Below are 19,181 nucleotides of genomic sequence, written 5' to 3' on the forward strand. Positions count from 1 at the left end.
CTGCCAGGCTGAGAAGAAAAAATCATAAGGTCACACATCATATTCTGCAGTATTTATTTTTCCTTTGGTAATAGAAGCACAAAATGAAAGCAAGTCAGATTTTGGAATGAACTGCCTTGAAGTATTAGCAGCTTGTGGCCATATAAAGACTGCAAAGTATCAGAGGGGTAGCCGTGTTAGTCTTTATCCATAAAAACAACTAGGAATCCGGTGGCACCTTAAAGACTAACAGATTTATTTGGGCATAAGCTTTAATGGGTAAAATCCCCCACGTCTTCTGATGCATGGAGTGAAAATTACAGATTCCAGTATAAATATACTGGAATATGAAGAGAAGGGAGTTACCTTACAAGTGGAGAACCAGTGTTAACAAGGCCAATTCAGTCAGGGTGGATGTGGTCTGCTCCCAATAATTGATGAGGTGGTGTCAATACCGAGAGGGAATATTGCTTTTGTAGTGAGCCAGCCACTCCCAGTCCCTATTCAAGCCCAAATTAATGGTGTTAAATTTGCAAATGAATTCTAGCTCTGCAGTTTCTCATCTGAAGAAGTGCGGTTTTTTTACCCATGAAAGCTTATGCACCAAATAAATCTGTTAGCCTTCAAGGTGCCACTGGACTCCTCGTTGTTTTTGTGGATACAGATACAGACATCAATGCAACACAGCTAACCCTCTGATACTTGGCACCATGCAAGGCACTGAATTTAGCCATATTAAGTGGAAATCCATGAAAAAACTTGCACAGATACAGACAGACATCATCTTCCTCTCCAAGTGCAAACAGATGGACATCATACCACACACTCTCAAAGAAACTGAGGAACCACCTGATCAGCATACCTGTACAGCAAACAGGAGAAGATCAAGAATGAGATCTCAAAACTGGAGACTCTCATACAAAACCAACCTTCCACACAAACTTCCACATGGCTGGACTTTACAAAAATGAGACAAGCCATTTACAATGCACACTTTACTTCTCTACAGAGGAAAAAGGACAGTAAACTATCTAAACTCCTACATGCCACAGGGGGCTACAACAGTGGTACCCTTGACTCACCCAACAATATTGTTTATCTATCCAACCACACACTTAGTCAGGCAGAAGAGTCTGTCCCATCTCGGGGACTCTCTTTCTGCCCCATCACCCCCACACACACGATACAGTTCTGCGGTGATCTAGAAGCTTACTTTCACTGTCTCTGACTCAAGGAATATTTTCAACACACCACTGAACAGCGCACTGACCCACAGGACTCCCACCAACACTACAAGAAGAATTCTGCATGGACTCCTCCTGATGGTCGAAATGATAGACTGGATTTCTACATAGAATGCTTCCACAGATGTGCACAGGCTGAAATTGTGAACAAACAGCATCACTTGCCCCATAACCTCAGCCATACAGAACGCAATGCCGTCCACAGCCTCAGAAACAACTCTGACATTCTCATTAAAGAGGCTGACAAAGGATGTGCTGTAATCATCATGAACAGATCGGATTATGAACAGGAGGCTACCAGGCAACTCTCCAACACCACATTCTACAGGCCACTATCCTCCAATCCCACTGAGGGTTACCAAAAGAAACTACACCATCTGCTCAAGAAACTCCCTGAAAAAGCACAGGAACAAATCTGCACAGACACACCACTAGAAGCCCAACCAGGGGTATTCTATCTGCTACCCAAGATCCATAAACCTGGAAATCCTGGACGCCCCATCATCTCAGGCATTGGCACCCTGACAGCAGGACTGTCTGGCTATGTAGACTCCCTCCTCAGACCCTATGCTACCAGCACTCCTAGCTATCTTCGAGACACCACCGACTTCCTGAGGAAACTACAGCATTGGTGATCTTCCTGAAAACACCATCCTGCCCACCATGAATGTAGAAGCTCTTTACACCAATATTCCACACAAGGATGGACTACAAGCTGTCAGGAACAGTATCCCTGATGAGGCCATGGCACACCTGGTGGCTGAGCTTTGTGACTTTGTCCTCAACCACAACCATTTCAGATTTGGGGACAACTTATACCTTCAAGTCAGTGGCACTGGTATGGGTACCCGCATGGCTCCACGGTATGCCAACATTTTTATGACTGACTTAGAACAACGCTTCCTCAGCTCTCGTCCCCTAGCGCCCCTCCTCTACTTGCACTACATTGATGACATCTTCATCATATGGACCCATGGGAAGGAGGCCCTTGAAGAATTCCACCTGGATTTCAACAATTTCCACCACACCATCAACCTCAGCCTGGACCAGTCCACACAAGAGATCCACTTCCTAGACACTACAGTGCAAATAAGTGATAGTCACATAAACACCACCCTATACCGGAAACCTACTGACCGTTATACTTGCCTCCAGCTTCCATCCAGGACACATCACACGATCCATTGTCTACAGCTAAACCCTAAGATACAACCGAATTCGCTCCAATCCCTCAGACAGAAACAAACACCTACAAGATCTTTATCAAGCATTCTTAAAACTACAGTACCCACCTGGGAATGTGAGGAAACAGACTGACAGAGCGTGACGGGTACCCAGAAGTTACCTACTACAGGACAGGCCCAACAAGGAAAATAACAGAACACCACTGGCCATCAGCTAAAACCTATCCAGCACATCATCAATGATCTACAACCTATCCTGGAAAATGATCCCTCACTCTCACAGACCTGAAGCAAATGCTCACCAACAACTACACACCACACCACAGAAACACTAACCCTGGAACCAACCCCTGTAACAAACCCTGTTGCCTACTCTGTCCCCATATCTACTCTTGCGACACCATCATAGGACCCAACCACATCAGCCACACCATCAGGGGCTCATTCACCTGCACATCTACTAATGTGATATATGCCATCATGTGAGAGCAATGCCCCTCTGCCATGTACAGTGGCCAAACCGGACAGTCTCTACATAAGAATAAATAGACACAAATCAGACATCAGGAATGGTAACATACAGAAGCCAGTAGGAGAACACTTCGATCTCCCTGGACATTCAATAACAGACATAAAGTAGCCATCCTTCAACAAAAAAACTTCAAAAACAGACTTCAAAGAGAAACTGCAGAACTATAATTCATTTTCAAACTTACCACCATTAATTTGGGCTTGAATAGGGACTGGGAGTGGCTGGCTCACTACAAAAGCAAATTCCCTTCTCTTGGTATTGACACCTCCTCATCAATTATTGGGAGTGGACCACATATACCCTGACTGAATTGGCCTTGTCGACACTGGTTCTCCACTTGTAAGGCAACTTCTTCATGTGCCAGTATATTTATGCCTGTGTCTGTAATTTTCACTCCATGCACCTGAAGAAGTGGAGGGTTTTACCCATGAAAGCTTATGCCCCAATAAATCTATTAGGCTTTATGATGCCACTAGACTCCTCGTTCTTTTTATAAAGACTGCAGTCTCTCTAAAGCTACTTCAGTTGTTTCTCTCTTGATAGCAGCATTGGCAGTAACTCAAGTATACAAAATGATTTGCAGCAGAACCACTGAAATAATAAAGGGCATAAAAAAACAAAAGGGGATGTTTTAAATGGATCTTGCCAAGTTATAGACAATTTTCTGAGTTATTTTATGATAATGTATTTGATATTTGTATGCTGTTATTTTAAAGTCTGCTCTGACTATTATGCCTAATAGGGTCAATCATGTGATGTGCTCCCCGGCCATTGACTTCAATAGGAGCTCCAGGGTCTCAGCACCTCTCAGGATTAGGACAGATGTGGCTTATGTACACTGATTATAATGTCTCCATCACTGGGCCTATGAACATATGTACGATAATAAAACAATTCGTGACTGAACAAATCTGGAGACCGCAAAGCTATTTAATTGCACAGTTGCAAACAATCTGGAAATGGAAACCCTCCTTCCATGCCTTGCTATTCATTTTATATTTTCCTCTTGTATGCCAGTAAAGACAATGGTTCTTTTTGAGAATTACTCCTATTTAAATGATTTTTAGGACTTTTTATACATTTTAGGTATTTTATAGGTATAGCCTGTCACATCAGGTTTATCCAAATCTTTTAAAGGGGTAAACAAATTCTCTAAACGTACTTTACATCTTATGAAACAAGCAAGAGATCAGTTACCTTTTTCAAGAGTGAAATATAAAATTAATAAATGTCATATGTGGGAGATAGTATGATCAAATGGACTGAGCAAGAGACTGGAACTCAAGAATCCTGATTTCTAATCCTGCTTCTGCAACTGATTAGCTGAATAGCCTTGAAGTCTACAGTTGGTATGTCTACAGTTGGAGCTTAAATTTAACACTTCCAGCTCAGAGACATACCTGTGCTAGCTATGATATAGCTAGCATGCTAAAATAGAGGGGGCTAGCTGCCCTGAATACATGTCTAATGTCTCAGAGGTGTACATATTTAGGACATCTAGTCCCTGGTACTGCTCATGCTGCCGTGGTTACACTCAATTTTAAGTGTGCTAGCTTGATCAGAGCTAGTGCAGGTATGTCTCCTCAAAATGGAAATTACACCTCATGCTCAAAGTGTAGACGTACCCTTACAGGAACATGTTCAAAGTTAGGTGACAATGTTTGGCACCTAAATCCTTCTTAGGTGACATGGATACTATGACACAGTATGCAAATGTTTTGAAGGCCATTGAAGAGGACTGAGAGGTCATGTACAGCAGCCCAGTTTTGCCCCAAGAAGGGGGCCTCACCAAGCCAAACCCATAGCTGGGCCTTGGTGCATTAATTCCCAGCCAGGGTTCAGGGAGGCATTTCCTGCTGCAAACTAATTAAGGCAGCCGAGCCTATTTGGGTTCAACATTTTAAAGATAGGTGGGTTACTCCCAGAGAAGGCAAACAGAAGCTAAGGCAGAGAGCTCTTGGAAGACATGAGCATGGGAGATTGTTGTTTATTCTTTTGAGTTTCTTGCCTGTAGACTGAGTAGAATGAGTGCAGCCAATGACATTTTGCCAAGTTGGTATCAATTTGGGTTATACCAGAACCTCTGGCAATAAAATCCAATCTTAAGAGTGGAATTTGTGTTCTGATTGGTGATTTAGAACCATTAGGAAGTACACAAAGATAATTGATGGACCTTTGTGATCTCATCACTGACACTCCCTCAGTATTGTTTCCTACCCTTGCTTGTTGCATCCTGGGTTCAAATTTGACTGTAAGTTCCTTAGGGCAGGGACTGTGGATACAAGTGCGTGGAGTGTTTTGTTTAGGTTAAACACAGCACAGTGGGCTCTGATCCTTTGGCGGGAGAGGGGGCAGCTGTTGGTATTAGCACAATGCAAACATTAAATAATAAACCTGAGAGGCCAGTAAACTTTCTCTTTCATTTTATACCTGTCCTGCTCCTAATTTTCACAGGAGCTGAGTACAATCAACTCCTGTTCAGGTCAGTGGAGTTATGGAGTTAAAAATGCTTGTAAGATCTTGTTCTCAATACCCTGACATCACTCTGAAAATGGACATCACTGTACATGTGCTAAGCAATATGATTTCCACTGGAAAAGGAAAGTTATTGCTGATTAGAATCAAGATGCATTTCATGTACATTTATTCCTCTGTCTTCTCTTAAGTTCAGAGAACATGAAAACATTGAAATTTTGTTGTACTGAGTATACAAAACCATTGGCCAAATGCATTTCTTGTGTAAGTTAATTGGCTACAATAGTATTACACCCAAATATCAATTTATTCCCATATCAAATCAGCACACAGGTTTAATATAAACTTTATACAAAAAAAAAAACTCTGAATGCCCCAGGAGAGCAATGTATACTTATTACATCTACCAGAACATATAGAAGTCTATGTACTGCTATTGTATATTCCATTCTTTGTACTTGTAAAAAATTGTGTATTCAGGAGTAGAGTATTTTTTTATTAGATGGGTGAATTTCTAACAGTACAGCTGGGCTAGCCAGCCTCCGATCCAGGAAAATACTTAACAGCATAAAACCTGCAACAAATTTGCATTGGTTGGGATCTTTCCAACATTAGGATGCAGCACACAGTGACCCGATCAATAATACATGAAGCAATGCAAACCGTGATTGATGCTGACAGAGAAGTATTAAGTCTGAAACGAAGCAGAGACACTTCCTGGTTCAGAAATATTAAAAATCTTGATTGTTTCATTCTACAACTCAACCGTCTGATTGAGAGAGGTTGTTTGTTTGGGGGTTTCTTGCAACTTTTAAGGCTTTGGTGTGTGTGTTTTTTTGTTTTGTTTTTAACTGTCATTTGAAGGAAGTAGAAGTAACTTGTATAGGAGAACAGAAAAATATCTGATTCCCCTGTTCCAACCATAAATTGTCTGGGTATAATAAAGAGACCTTAAGCCCCATGTCTTTTTACTGATGCTTTGAATGTTCCTTATTCTTCTTTTGCCCAAGGCAGATATATAATCTCCCATTATATATCTTCTGAAGGTAACATAGCTCTTGGGGCTTGATCCTGCTACCACTGAAGTCATTGGGAGTTTTTAAACTGATTTCAGTGGACATAGAAACAGGCACGTGGGATGCATCATTGTGTTTTCGTTAGAATGTGTTGTCATAAATATAACCTGCACTGCAGGAGAGTAGATGTTTAGGGAGCTTCTCTTTCTAGAAAGATTCTAGGTTCATTTCAGATATAAAATGGATTAGGGAGAAAACCTGAAAGATCAAGTCAAAATCTCAGCTTTAGACATAGTGGGTTATAACACAGTTTGGTTAAAGCCCTGTGGACATATGTCCAGTTGCTGACAGTTTACCTGGGCAGTGCAAATGAGGCCTATGCATGATATAAATCATTTTACCAAATCAAGCTATAGATCTGGGCAGTATCTACAATGAGATTTTTTTTTTTTTGGTCAAAAATTTTACACCATTCTTCACAGCAGTGTAACTCTGCTGGTGGGAGCCCAAATGAAGACAAAGCTCCAATAGCCACTCAGAGTAGGTCTAAACAACGCAGCATTAAGAATGCCAGTAGCTGAAGAAGACTTATCTATGTTAGTGCTTCCGTTTGCTATATGAAGCTACACTAGTACTAGTAACATGGGCACTTTTAACCAAAACAATACCCCCACATGTAGACAAGGGCTTGGGGATTAGTGGATTAAAACTGTTTATAAACTGACTCCACTGGATGCCTAAATTGTGTAGTATCTTTTTTAGGAACACCCTGATTTAAGCACAGTGGTGGCTAATAGTTTGAAATGTCATGTAAGCAGGGCCTGTAACAGAACAGCAGCTACCCAAGCACCACCCAGCCTCAGTTTCCCTTCTCACAGGATTCCTCAATAAGTTACTGTCACAGTCCAACAGTAATTAAAACACTCCCCTCCTGGGGTCCAGTTTATTTAGTCCTTACACAGTGGCCCTCTGGGCCCCAAGCCCAGTTCTTTGTTTTTCTCCTTGAATTAGGAGTCTGCAGCCCTCCTTTCCAGAGCTGGGTTCTGTGTCTCTCCTTGAGTCAGGAGTTTGGCCTTTTAGGCCTCAATCCCATTTCAGGGCATCTCTCCCCTTGAGTCAGAAGGCCCCATCTCTCTTTCTCAAAGCTGAGTTCAGCTCCTTTCGGGCACTCACCTGCAGATGTTTCCTCAAACCAGCTATAGCTTCCTAGTCTTCTGTCCTATCTGGGCTTCCTAACTGGAGTGTTACCAGGTTCCCTTTGATTTGCCCAAGATATGGCAGATATCAGAGTTGAGCTCAGATCACAAGAGTACCAGCCTAATACCATAAAAACACCATCCTTCCTTCCAGCCAACTCCCACTCGACTCACTGTCGATACAGAGATGAGCAGGCCTAGGCCCATCCCTTCAACCAAGGAGTGAGGAACCCCAAAACCCAGGCCACAACAGAGTTTGGAGCCAAAAATGAGAAAAACAGGGATGAGAGTGGAGGTTACAGGGCCAAAGCAAAGGAGCCAGAGGGAGACACTGAGCAGAGAATCCCAGACAGCATTCAGTTCCCCCTTGAGCTCTCTTCCCGAGGGACTCTCCCAAGCATCTGTTCTTTCCTTTGTTACCTCCCCAGGCCTACCTGGGGTAATCATATGAGCTCATTCTTAGGCACCTGGGGAGGTGAGCTGATCTTTTCACAGGTGGATCTTTTCATATTTTCCCTTAAAAGGGCGAGCCACTCTGCGATAATAAAAAAAAAATAGGGGCCCGTGAAAATAACCTTAAGAGCCGGACGTCTGTAGAGCAGAAAGGCCATCGCAATCCCTCACAGTCTGATCCAAATCCCATGCATTTCAAATCCTTCCCTTCTACCTAATAATACAAGAAAATGTCATGTATTGGCTTGTGTGTGTACTACTCCTTGCTGTTGCGACTTGGTGCACCAGCGCACTAACAACCATGAAGTCCTTGATGGCCGTGGTTTTGTTAAATAAGTAACCTGGTTCTGATCCCAATGAAACAAGTGATGTTTAACTTGCTTCCACATGTGTATTTGGGCCAACAAGACAAAAAATATTGAAACCAAAATGGAAAAATCACTTGATGGCAGAGCTGTCTTTTTTTCAAAATTATGTATCCTAATAGTCACAATGTAGAGTCCTATTTGTGGATCACTACAAATTAAAGCTCAGCTACTGAATGTTTGCATAAAAGCCCCTGTACATTTTCTAGAATATCTCCTCAAATATAACATGAACTGGACTTTTTTTGCACTGTTGGTCCACACTGCAATTCTCCATTCATTCGCTATAATTCTTTGATTTATACACACTGTAAGCATTCTGTGACCTTGGGAATCTTTAAGTAGAAAACAAGATTTATCGGGGAGGGATTATGGAATCATGGTTCATTTTAGAAAAGAAACAAAATGCATTACTTCGTGTCAGGCTTGAACCTTTGTTAATATCATCTGTCTGCTAGTGCATATATATAGTTTTGCTTATGTGTCAGACCTGGACTTAATGTGCTTGGTTTATATTTGTTGCTAGTTCTGAAATAAACAATCAAACTATACTCTGGGATGATAAAGGACCTATTGTAATATACTGCTTTCTAATAAATGGTAGTAAGATTAGGGTTCAGTCCTGGAGCTGCCCTGCATGCAGAACTGCCATTGACTTCAATGGGAGCTCCATTCCTGGAACAGCTCCTAGATCTGGCCCTTAATTTGCAGCTGAAATGACATTTAATGTCCATTTAAAGCTCAGACTGTTTTTAAGTTAGTGTCTGCCCACTTCTACCATGCTTGCATGCCTTTTTCTGCAATTATTTCATCTCCACTGAACTTTACTAGAAATTCCAATATTTGGGTTATCCAATCAGCAACAGCTAAATGCCTCTATTTATGGGAAAAATCAAGCTCACATTCCTGTGATTTCTCATAGAACTTATTTTGTATGAGCCAGTGTGGATGTTTTATTACCCTCCTTTAAAAACATTTTCTTTAAACATTTATATTGTGGTCTGTAGGTTGTGGTTGGGTAAAAGTACAATGTTTTGAAACATTCCTGATTTTACTGACTGCCTGGGCAAGCCACTTCTCCACATTCTAGGGATGTCCTTCTAGGCTAAGTTCAACTGTAGCTACCTCATGTAAAAGAAAAGATATGACAGAAATAGGAAAAGTTCAAAGAAGGACGATAAAAAGTATTAATAAACTGAGGAACTTTTTTGTTCCAAGTGCAGTTCAAGGTGCTTATTATAATCTATAAAGCCCTATGTAGTCTGGGTCCCAGATATCTGATATATCATAGTCCCTGGTAGGGGCGGGCACAAAGGGGGGAGAATCAGGGGCCTGGGCCCCCCAATAATCAGCAGGGACACAGAACTCCTCCAGCGCTGGGGCTATGGCAGGAAGAGTGAGCTCCTTTGGCCCCTGGGGCCATGGCAGGATCATAGAGCTCCTCCAGCCCCCAAGTCCATGGCGGGTGCTGACAGCTCTTTCAGCCCCCAGGGCATCAGCGGGATCACAGAGCTCCTCCAGCCCTGGGGCTGCAGCAAGGCACAGAACGTGCCCCTCCAAAAGCAGGCAAATTTTAATTCCTGTGCACGCCCCTGGAAGTAAATGGGAATCTTTCGGACTGTGTCCTATTACAAGAGTTAGAATCCATCTTGTTGCTCTTGCTGTTAGTTCTTGGGTAGAACTCCCCAGGCCCAGCAGCAAGATATTCTCAGTGGAGCTTCAGTGCCTTTGGAAATCTCTCCTTCTGGCAGTAGGCCAAGTTTGACAAGCTTCAGCATGAAATTTACCTGCTAAGTCATACTTTGAATGGGCTGTTAAACCATTCCTGCAGCAGGCATTGTGAGGGGTTTTAGTATAGGCCCGTTGTTTTAAGGGACCTACATTTTGTTTAATAACATAATTGCATTTATTTAATTAATGGTACCTAGATGCTGTGTTAGGTCAGGTAGCAATGTTGTTATTTACGCAATGATTTGTAAGTGTAAGGAGAGCTTTAACTTCCTAGCACTGGTTAGTTTGGAAAAGAGAAAAGTTAAGACTCAGGGCTTGTCTACACCACAAAATTAAGTTGACTTTATCTAATTCGACCTTGAGCCCCCAGATTAATCAAGTTGATTGTGCATGGCCACACCATGCTCATTGTCTCAATGGAGTGTGTCCTCACTAGCAGCGCCTGCATCAGTGCACAAAGCAGTGCATCGTGGGTAGCTATCCCAAAGTGCAGCTTGCTGCAGTGTGTTTTGGGAAGTTTGTGCAAGTTTGGGACCAAAACATTGTCGCTGGGGAGAATGCGAATGTTGTGTCAGCATCCCATGATGCACTGTGCTCCCTCCCTCACATCAACAGCAAACCACCCAGTGGTTTTTGCGCTTTAAAACCACCGCGCGTACGCCATAACCCCAGAAGCATGGAGCCGGCTCAGTTGTGCACTCTTGCTGTGAGAATCTCAAACACCTCATTCCTTCTCCTGTAGTATTTCCAGAGCTGAAGTAGCATCCACCGCATGGAAGATAGTGATGTCCTGCAACCAGCCCTGCTGCAAGCCGTTGAAAAAAACAATTCACAGTTGCTGCTGGCAGTCACAGAGCATCTGAATTCTGTTGAGCACTGTTTCTGGTCCCCTGAAACAAGCAGTGACTGTGGGATCACATCGTTTTGCAGGTATGAGATGATGAGCAGTGGCTGCAGAACTTTCCGAGTGCGGAAGGCCACCTTCCAGGAACTTTGTGCAGAGCTTTCCGCTGCCCTACAGTTCAGCAACACAAAAATAAGAGCTGGTCTGACAGTGGAGAACTGAGTGGCAATTGCTATTTGGAAGCTTGCAGTGCCAGACGGTTACCGGTCAGCGGGGAATCAATTTGGAGTAGGTAAATCAACCGTGGGACTTGCTGTGCTGCAAGTGTGCAAGGCCATTAATCGACTTCTTCTACAAAGGGTAGTGAGTCTGGGAAATGTGCAGGACATAGTGGATGGTTTTGCCGCGATGGGGTTCCCTAATTGCGGTGGGGTGATAGATGGCACACATATCCCCATCTTGGCACCAGACCACGTTGCCAAAGAGTACATAAACCAAAAGGGATACTTTTCAATGGTGTTGCAAGCGCTGGTGGATCACAGTGGGTGTTTCACCTACATCAACGTAGGATGGTCGGGAAAGGTTCACGATGCATGCAGGTCTGTTTAAAATGCTGCAATCTGGGACTTTCTTTCCAGACCACAAAATGAAGATTGGTGACATTGAGATGCCTATAGTTATCCTGGGGGACCCAGCCTACCCCTTGCTCCCTTGATTCATGAAGCCATACACCGGCCGTCTGGACAGCTGTAAGGAACAGTTCAATTATAGGCTCAGTAAGTGCAGAATGGTGGTTGAATGTGCTTTTGGTCATTTGGAAGGGCGCTGGAGAAGTCTACTAACAAGGTTGGACCTTAGTGATCCCCATGGTTATAGCTGCCTGCTGTGTGCGCCATAATATCTGTGAGAAAAAGGGGGAAAGTTTTCCGCAGGGGTGGGCAGTTGAGACAGATCACATGGCAGCCATTTTTGAGCAGCCAGACACCAGGGCAATAAGAAGAGCACAGCAAAGGGTGCTACGTATCTGCAAGGCTTTGAAAAGCCATTTCATTAATGAGTCACAGTAATGTGAGCTGCTTGTCTGCATTGTGCTTTCCCAGACCTTCACCTGGCTTGTATCACTGTCCCTGTAAAGCCAACCCCCTGCCCAAGCCTGCTGCTTCTACTCAGTAAAGAACATTTCTTTCTTGAACCCATTTACTTTATTTAACAAACATAAGAAAAGAGGGAGAACAGAAATAAAAGGTAACCTTGGAAAAAAGGGGTTGTAAAGTTGGAACGGGAGAAACATTTTCAACTGTGTAGCAAACACCACATTCCAGACCATCAAAGGTCTGTGAATGGGTGCCTTCTGTTCCTTGTATCCTCCCCTCCTTAGTTAAGTGAAAGGGAAAATGGACTTTTCACCAACACCTCATGGAATGCTTGTGGGAGAGTGATTCTGCACCAGGAGATGCTGGCTAGCTGTCCACCAAGATCCACAGAGGGACTTACCCTCCTGCTTCTGTTCCCGCAGTTCAACCAGACACCTCAACATGTCTGCTTGGTCCCTCATAATCCGAAGCATCTCATCCTGCGCCACACACTCATACTCATTGGAAGCTTTCCTGCTCTCCATGCCCATGTCTAACTTCTCGGACAATTAAATCCTCCACGCTCTCAGCTCTGTGTCAGCTGTCAAGGAGGCATTCATTATCCTGGTGAACATGTTCTCCTGCGTTTTCTTTCTCCTCCTTCTAATCACTGAAAGTCTGCTTTCAGGTGTTGATGACACGCTGAAGGACACATTTCCAGCTGTCAGTTGGGGAAAAAATAAAGGAGCCATTGTACATGAATAAAATGTTTCCATAGCAAGGCCGTTTTCATTTAAAAAAAACCCCACCCTTATTAAACTAGGTGCAAGCCATAACATAATCAGAATCCGTAACTGTTCACTGTGCTGTTTTGCTGCTCCAGCCATGGTGAGTAGGCCCCCCAGGTCATGGGTGACCGCACTTTTAATGAAGTTTATGGCAGGCTCATGTCAGAAGCACAGGTAGCTAGTCGAACAATGGCCCTTCCCCATAGCACCACGGGAAGCTGTTTACAAACAGGGGGGAGGAGGGGAACATTTTCACTCCCAAATTGTGGAATCTCTCATGTGGAGCCCCAGGTCCCTCTCAGCCACTTTAAACTACTTGCCGACCCATGCTGAGCACAGTAAAGGCATGTTAGCAGCCGCGTGGTTTGGAGATCCAGAATGTGGGGGGCGCGGGGTGGGACTACGTGTCCTTTTTTTCCGTGTAATAGCATTTTTAATGAGAACTTCCCACATTTTCCTTAGGTGACCCTATGTGATATCAGTCTCCTGAGGGTAACAGAGGAGGAAAGGAAGGAGATGCTGCAAGCGTCTGGGTATAGACTGGGTCCTTATGCTGCTATGCTGTGTACCGCAGTGATGCCAGCAGAATTAATTCAGGAGTTGCGTGGGAAGGTGTCCTACCATGGTGGAAGAAATAAGATTGCCCTGGCAACAAACCTTCTGCAAAGGATTGCAGAGTACCTCCATGAAAGTTTCCTAGAGATATCCATGGAGGATTCCTGGGCTATCCTAGTCCACATAAACAGTCTTTTCTGGGGCCAACCCTCTGCCTAGCTGGAGCGGCCCCTTGTAAGCAGAGAACCACCGCACCTCACTTTTTCTTCACAGTAAATGTGCAATACCACCAAATGTGCGTGCCCGCTAAATTTTAACTGGACTTTCATTATAATTGTATACTCACCAGAGATGCCTTCCCCAGCATCACGGTCGGCCACTGTGATGTCCTGCGACCCACAGGGCTTCAGGGTTAAAAATATTTCCTGGCTCTTGGGGAGAATGGGTCCACTGCTCACCTGTCTCCCATTCTGCTCCTCCTCCTCTTCCTTATCCATCATATCATCCTCCTTGTTGTCCTTGCACTCACACACCTGTGAGGTGTCCATCTTGCTTGTGGGGGTGCTGATAGGACCACCCCCAAGAATCGCACGCAGCTTGTTGTAGAACTGGCATGTGTGGGGTTCAGAACCGGAACTACTGTTCGCCTCTCTTGCCTTCTTTGTTCTTGCCTGATGTTCTTCTGCTACGCTTGGCGAAGTTTTTATTTTCACATGGCACTGCTGTGTGTCCCTCGTGTAGCCCTTTTCCCCCATTCCACGAGCGATCTTTGCATAAATGTTAGCATTTCTTCTGCTGGATCAGAGCTTTGCCTGCACAGACTCTTCTCCACACACAGCGATAGGATCCATCACCTCCTGTGCAGACCAGGCTGGAGCGTGTTTGGGGCATGTAGTCTCCATGAGCAGCTGTGCTCAAACTGGCATGCTCCTAATGCTGATCAAACAGGAAATGGGAAATCAAAAGTTCCCAGGGCTTTAGCAGGGATAGGGCTGTTTCCTTTGTACCTGGCTACAGTGCAGAGTTGAGAATGATCGCTAGAGTGGTCACAGATGAGCATTGTGGGACATGACCTGGAGGCCAGTTAAGTCAAATTATATAACACTGCATCTGCACTACCTCGCAGTCGACCCATGAAAATCGAACTGAGAGCTACACCTCTCACAGAGGTGGATTACAGAAGTCAACCTCAGAGGTGACTTAGGTCGACATAAAGGACCCAGTACACTAATAGGTCGACTTAAGGCGGTTTCCTTCGACCTAACTCTGTAGTGTAGACCAGGCCTAAATATCAAATAGGAACTGGAAAGGAAGAGGCCAATCTGATGCTCCTTTTTAAATTTTGTGCCATAATACAACAAAAAGAGGTCACTCAAAATTCAGAGGCAACAGATTTAAAATGGACAATTAGATTTATAATGTAATTAGCCCACGGAGCTTACTGCCATAATGTGTTATTGAGGCAATTAAAGGTAAGGGGGAAATTCTGTCCTCTTGTCTATTGGCCGCTAAGACTTCAAGTATGGCAGGGGTGGCCAACCTGCACCTGAGAAGGAGCCAGAATTTACCAATGTGCATTACCAAAGAGCCATAGTAACACATCATCAGCCCCCCCCGTCAGCTCCCTCCCCCCGGCCCCCAGTGTCTCCCACCCACCAGCAGCCCCGCCAATCAGTACCTAACCCTCCATCCCTGCGCCACCCGCCCGCTGCAATCAGCTGTTTTGTGGTGTGCAGGAGTCTCGAGAGGGGTGGTGGGAGGTGCCAGGGCGCAGCAGACTCCGGGGAAGAGGCAGGAGCTTGGGGGAAGTAGTGGAGTGGGGGCCGGGGCCTGGGGCAGAGCCAGGGGTTGAGCAGTGAGCACACTGTAGCACATTGGAAAGTTGGTGCCTGTCGCTCCAGCCAAGGAGTTGGCGCCTATGCAAGAAGCTGTATATTAACCTCTGAAGAGCCGCACGTGGCTCCAGAGCCACAGGTTGGCCACCCCTGAAGTATGGGATCCGGGTAAGAAAATTGAGTTGTTCCATTTCCCAGGCTATGGTCTCATTGTCACAAATAAATAAAAATGGAATATTGTTGCTTTTGTAATTGTCTAAAGGCATTTCTCAGTATTCCATTTGCTTTCTTTTGGACAGTTTTACTGAAGCTCTCTCATTTTTGTTCTTTTGCTTTTAGTGTGTTTGACTCTGTCATTTTATATGTTTAGTTTTGTCCTCATTTTGGAAGGAATTAAAATGTAACTGCCATCCCCTACTCTGACACTGGGAGTCTGAATAGACACTGTTATCATTTATTTCAAATACAGGCAAACGTTCTAATAGGTCAGTATTACGCCTGATGTCCATGTGGTTTGAAATCTAGATGTGATCATCTAGTGTAGGAATAGTCTAATCATCCAGTAGATCTGCTGGCTGTTGATGTTGAGGGCTCACTGTAAATTTGTCCACAAATGTTTTGGTCTTGGTCCCCCTTAAAGCCAGAGAATAACCTCTTGGTGCTAGCAAGCATTTACATTTGGGCCATTCACTTGTGTCTGCATCAGGTCCTAGTTTATACTTTTTGTTTTGATTAAGTTAATTGTGACAAACACTTGTTTAACATTGCAGTGCAGCAGACCATTGAGAACAGTATTTCGTCCAAGACCAATCCACAAGGCTGGTGGTTAAAAGCTTTGTTAAGCATGTGAGTTCTCATTTGTTATGGATTTGATGGCAATCGAGTGTTATTTTAGAGGCAATCACTGATGCAGGGCAATCTCTGGACTTATCTACACTGCAGGTTTTCTAAAATTCCCCCACCATTTCTCTAGCACCAGTGCAACTCTAGCAGCAGTTAGAGCACTGGTGTAGACAGAGCCCTGGTGTTTTCACCTGTTCTGATATAAGCCACACCTCTTCTACCCAGTCCTATGGACAAGAAAAAGACCTCCACAATTAGTTTTATTATCATATGAAACTCAAACTGCAAGCTCAAAGAGCATAACAATTGGATTATACAGTGAATGTTCACACAGCATGTGAGTTTTTCTAGTCTGTATATGAATTTTCTGTTCAGAACAAACAGTGTCAATCTTGGGTGGCTAGGGATTGAAAAATGTTCAAAATTAGACTAGCAGTTTTGGCTGGGAATCAAAAATACCAACAATATCTGAATAACCAAATGTGTTAAAGCAACTATTATGTAGGCAACGTAATAGAAGGGCTGCTTGTACCAAAGCCGACTATTGCTGCAAGCAGACTTTCAATACTCTTCTATCCATCAACTAAACTAGATTTTGTTTGCAATTTCAGAAATTAAATGGCCAGTTAAATGAGGTATATTAAGCAGTGCAGATAGGCGGAAAGAGTACATTGCAATTTACATTATGAAATCTAATATAAAATCCTTTCTAATGGAAAGTAAAGAAAATAGGCCAATCATTCAATGAGGCAGCTTGTAGACACGGGATCAACAGATATAATGGGTGAAATCCTGGCCCCGTTGAAGTCAGTGACAAAGCTCCCATTAACTTCGCCCTAGAAATCTGGGTTCAGCATCTGACAGTGGCACCTTTCTGGGTTCAGGGACATGTCTTGCAGCTGATCGACTTCTCCTTATGAGAAAGAGACACCGGATAAGATGTACTATTGTACTTTTCACAAGCCAACAATAGAGCAGTCCTGAAGGCACCAGTAGAGACAGGGTTGGTTGGCTTGGTTTTTATGTCCCTTGTGGACAAAAGAAAGAGTTAAAATGGCTTGAAGAAACAAGAGCTGTAGCGATTTATGCAGGTTACCAGTTACAGAGTTGCCCTCTCGTTAAAACTCAGCTAAATTGAGCTAGCTCAGATAAAACGAGACTGTAGCTGTCAGCCTGGCTTGCAGGCTAGTAAGTTAATACAGCAGCCCTACTCAAAAGAAAGAGAAGAGCATGCAAACCCCAAATGAAAAAAAGGTTAAAATAAGATGAACTGAAGAATAAAAACAAAAAGAACAAAGTCAACTTTCTGAATGTGTGTAAGCGGAGAACTGTTAGGTGGATGTAGGAAACAATAATCACAAATGAATGGGAGTCTTACTGGGTATTCCTTACTTGGGCAAAATTCCTGTTGACAGTGAAGTTTTGCCAGAGTGAATAAGGAGTGTTGAATAGGGACCTCACTGAGAAAGTACTGTAATTTAGCGGCCACTGCCTACAAAATAATGCTGTTTCCTTTAATAGGATGTATCAATAAGTGCCATCCATTCCTATGAATATTACTGTCCATGAACAATAAAGGTTACAACAATTAGCTATGTTCATCATGGAAAGGATATTCCAGTTCCTTTCTCCCACTCTTTCCATCTTGTCTATTTAAATGGTAAGTATACTGTGGCATGGCTAATATCTTATCAACACCTAACACTGGTGGGGTGGGGGGACAGAGAGGGATATCATTGTTGGCTTATAGGCCAAGATTTTCAAAAACAGGACCCTAATATTAGGCCCTGTTGCTACTGACTTAGTAGAGTTACGGTGGAAATAAATGTATCCCATGGTGTATTTTAGTGTTATGCCCTCACTCTACTGCTTTGCCTCAGTGAACATATAGGAGTGAAAAATAACTCTTATTGTTTGTTCAAAGGAAACCTTCAGTGAATCTGTATTAAAGACATGTCATCACATGCCTCACCCTTTCATTTTGATTCAGTCCTAGTCTACCTGTCAGCAGATTCAATGACAGCTTATTACTCCGATCAGATCATTTATTTTTCAATGTAACTACAATCAATCAAAATGTTGATTTGTTGGTGCTATACTTTTTATTACCGGTGTTCTAAAGGTAAATATAAGATGAAACAGTTTTTTGCTTTGTTTTTAAATAAAGCAGCCCAATTGTTGCAAAACAAGGCTACTTAATTCCAGATTTGTCTCTCCCCCACCTTATTAAAATAAGAAATAGAAGCTTCTACATTTAAGAAGAGGGCTTTAATTTAATTGACTATTGTGACTGACATTATATAAAGCGAATGACCTCATCTTGATTGATTGATTAATAACTGCAAACCTGAGATTATGCCAATATCTTGCAATTTAATTTTGAATAGTCTTGCTTTATTATTGTCTTCTACATCCATATGGATATGTCTATTTAAGTTAATATTAGTTTTCAAATATAAGACTGGAAACAGTTTTAAAATCTTTTGCAAGTTGGAGGGATGATTGAGTAGAAACAAAACACAGCAATCATGCTTTTCAATCTGCCAAGGCCCAAATGTAAGACACAATATGTGACCAGGATCTAAAACAAGAGATGCAAAATAAAATTAATGCTTGACTTAATGTGATACGGAATCGCACATTCGTGCGATAAGTTCTTTCTATAATCTGTTTCCAGATTCGTTACTTCTGGTGTAAATAACTTTCAACAGTACAAGTGAGGGGACACCAGCCTTTTGTGTGGAACATAAGTAAGGGGGTCTAGAATGAGTGGCGTCCCTCAATATGAAGCTCAGTTTACAAATATTGAAGAAAGAGGCAATGAGGACTAATCTACAAACACCAAACCAAACAAAGTAACATAAGCAAAAAAACCAAAAGAATAGCAAATACAAACTACCCCAGCCTGGGACTAACGCAGAGCCTGGTTACGGAGCCCTGCCTTCTCTCAGACATTATCCTCTTCCAAGGGGAAAGGAAAGGGAAGATAAGTTAACCTCCTGTGTACTAGTGATCATGTCATTACATGTCACTCCTTTGTGTATGAGGAAGCGATCTCACAGGCCTCC

Source organism: Lepidochelys kempii, chromosome 5 (genome assembly GCF_965140265.1).
Source record: "Lepidochelys kempii isolate rLepKem1 chromosome 5, rLepKem1.hap2, whole genome shotgun sequence".
Taxonomy (NCBI): Eukaryota; Metazoa; Chordata; order Testudines; family Cheloniidae; genus Lepidochelys; species Lepidochelys kempii.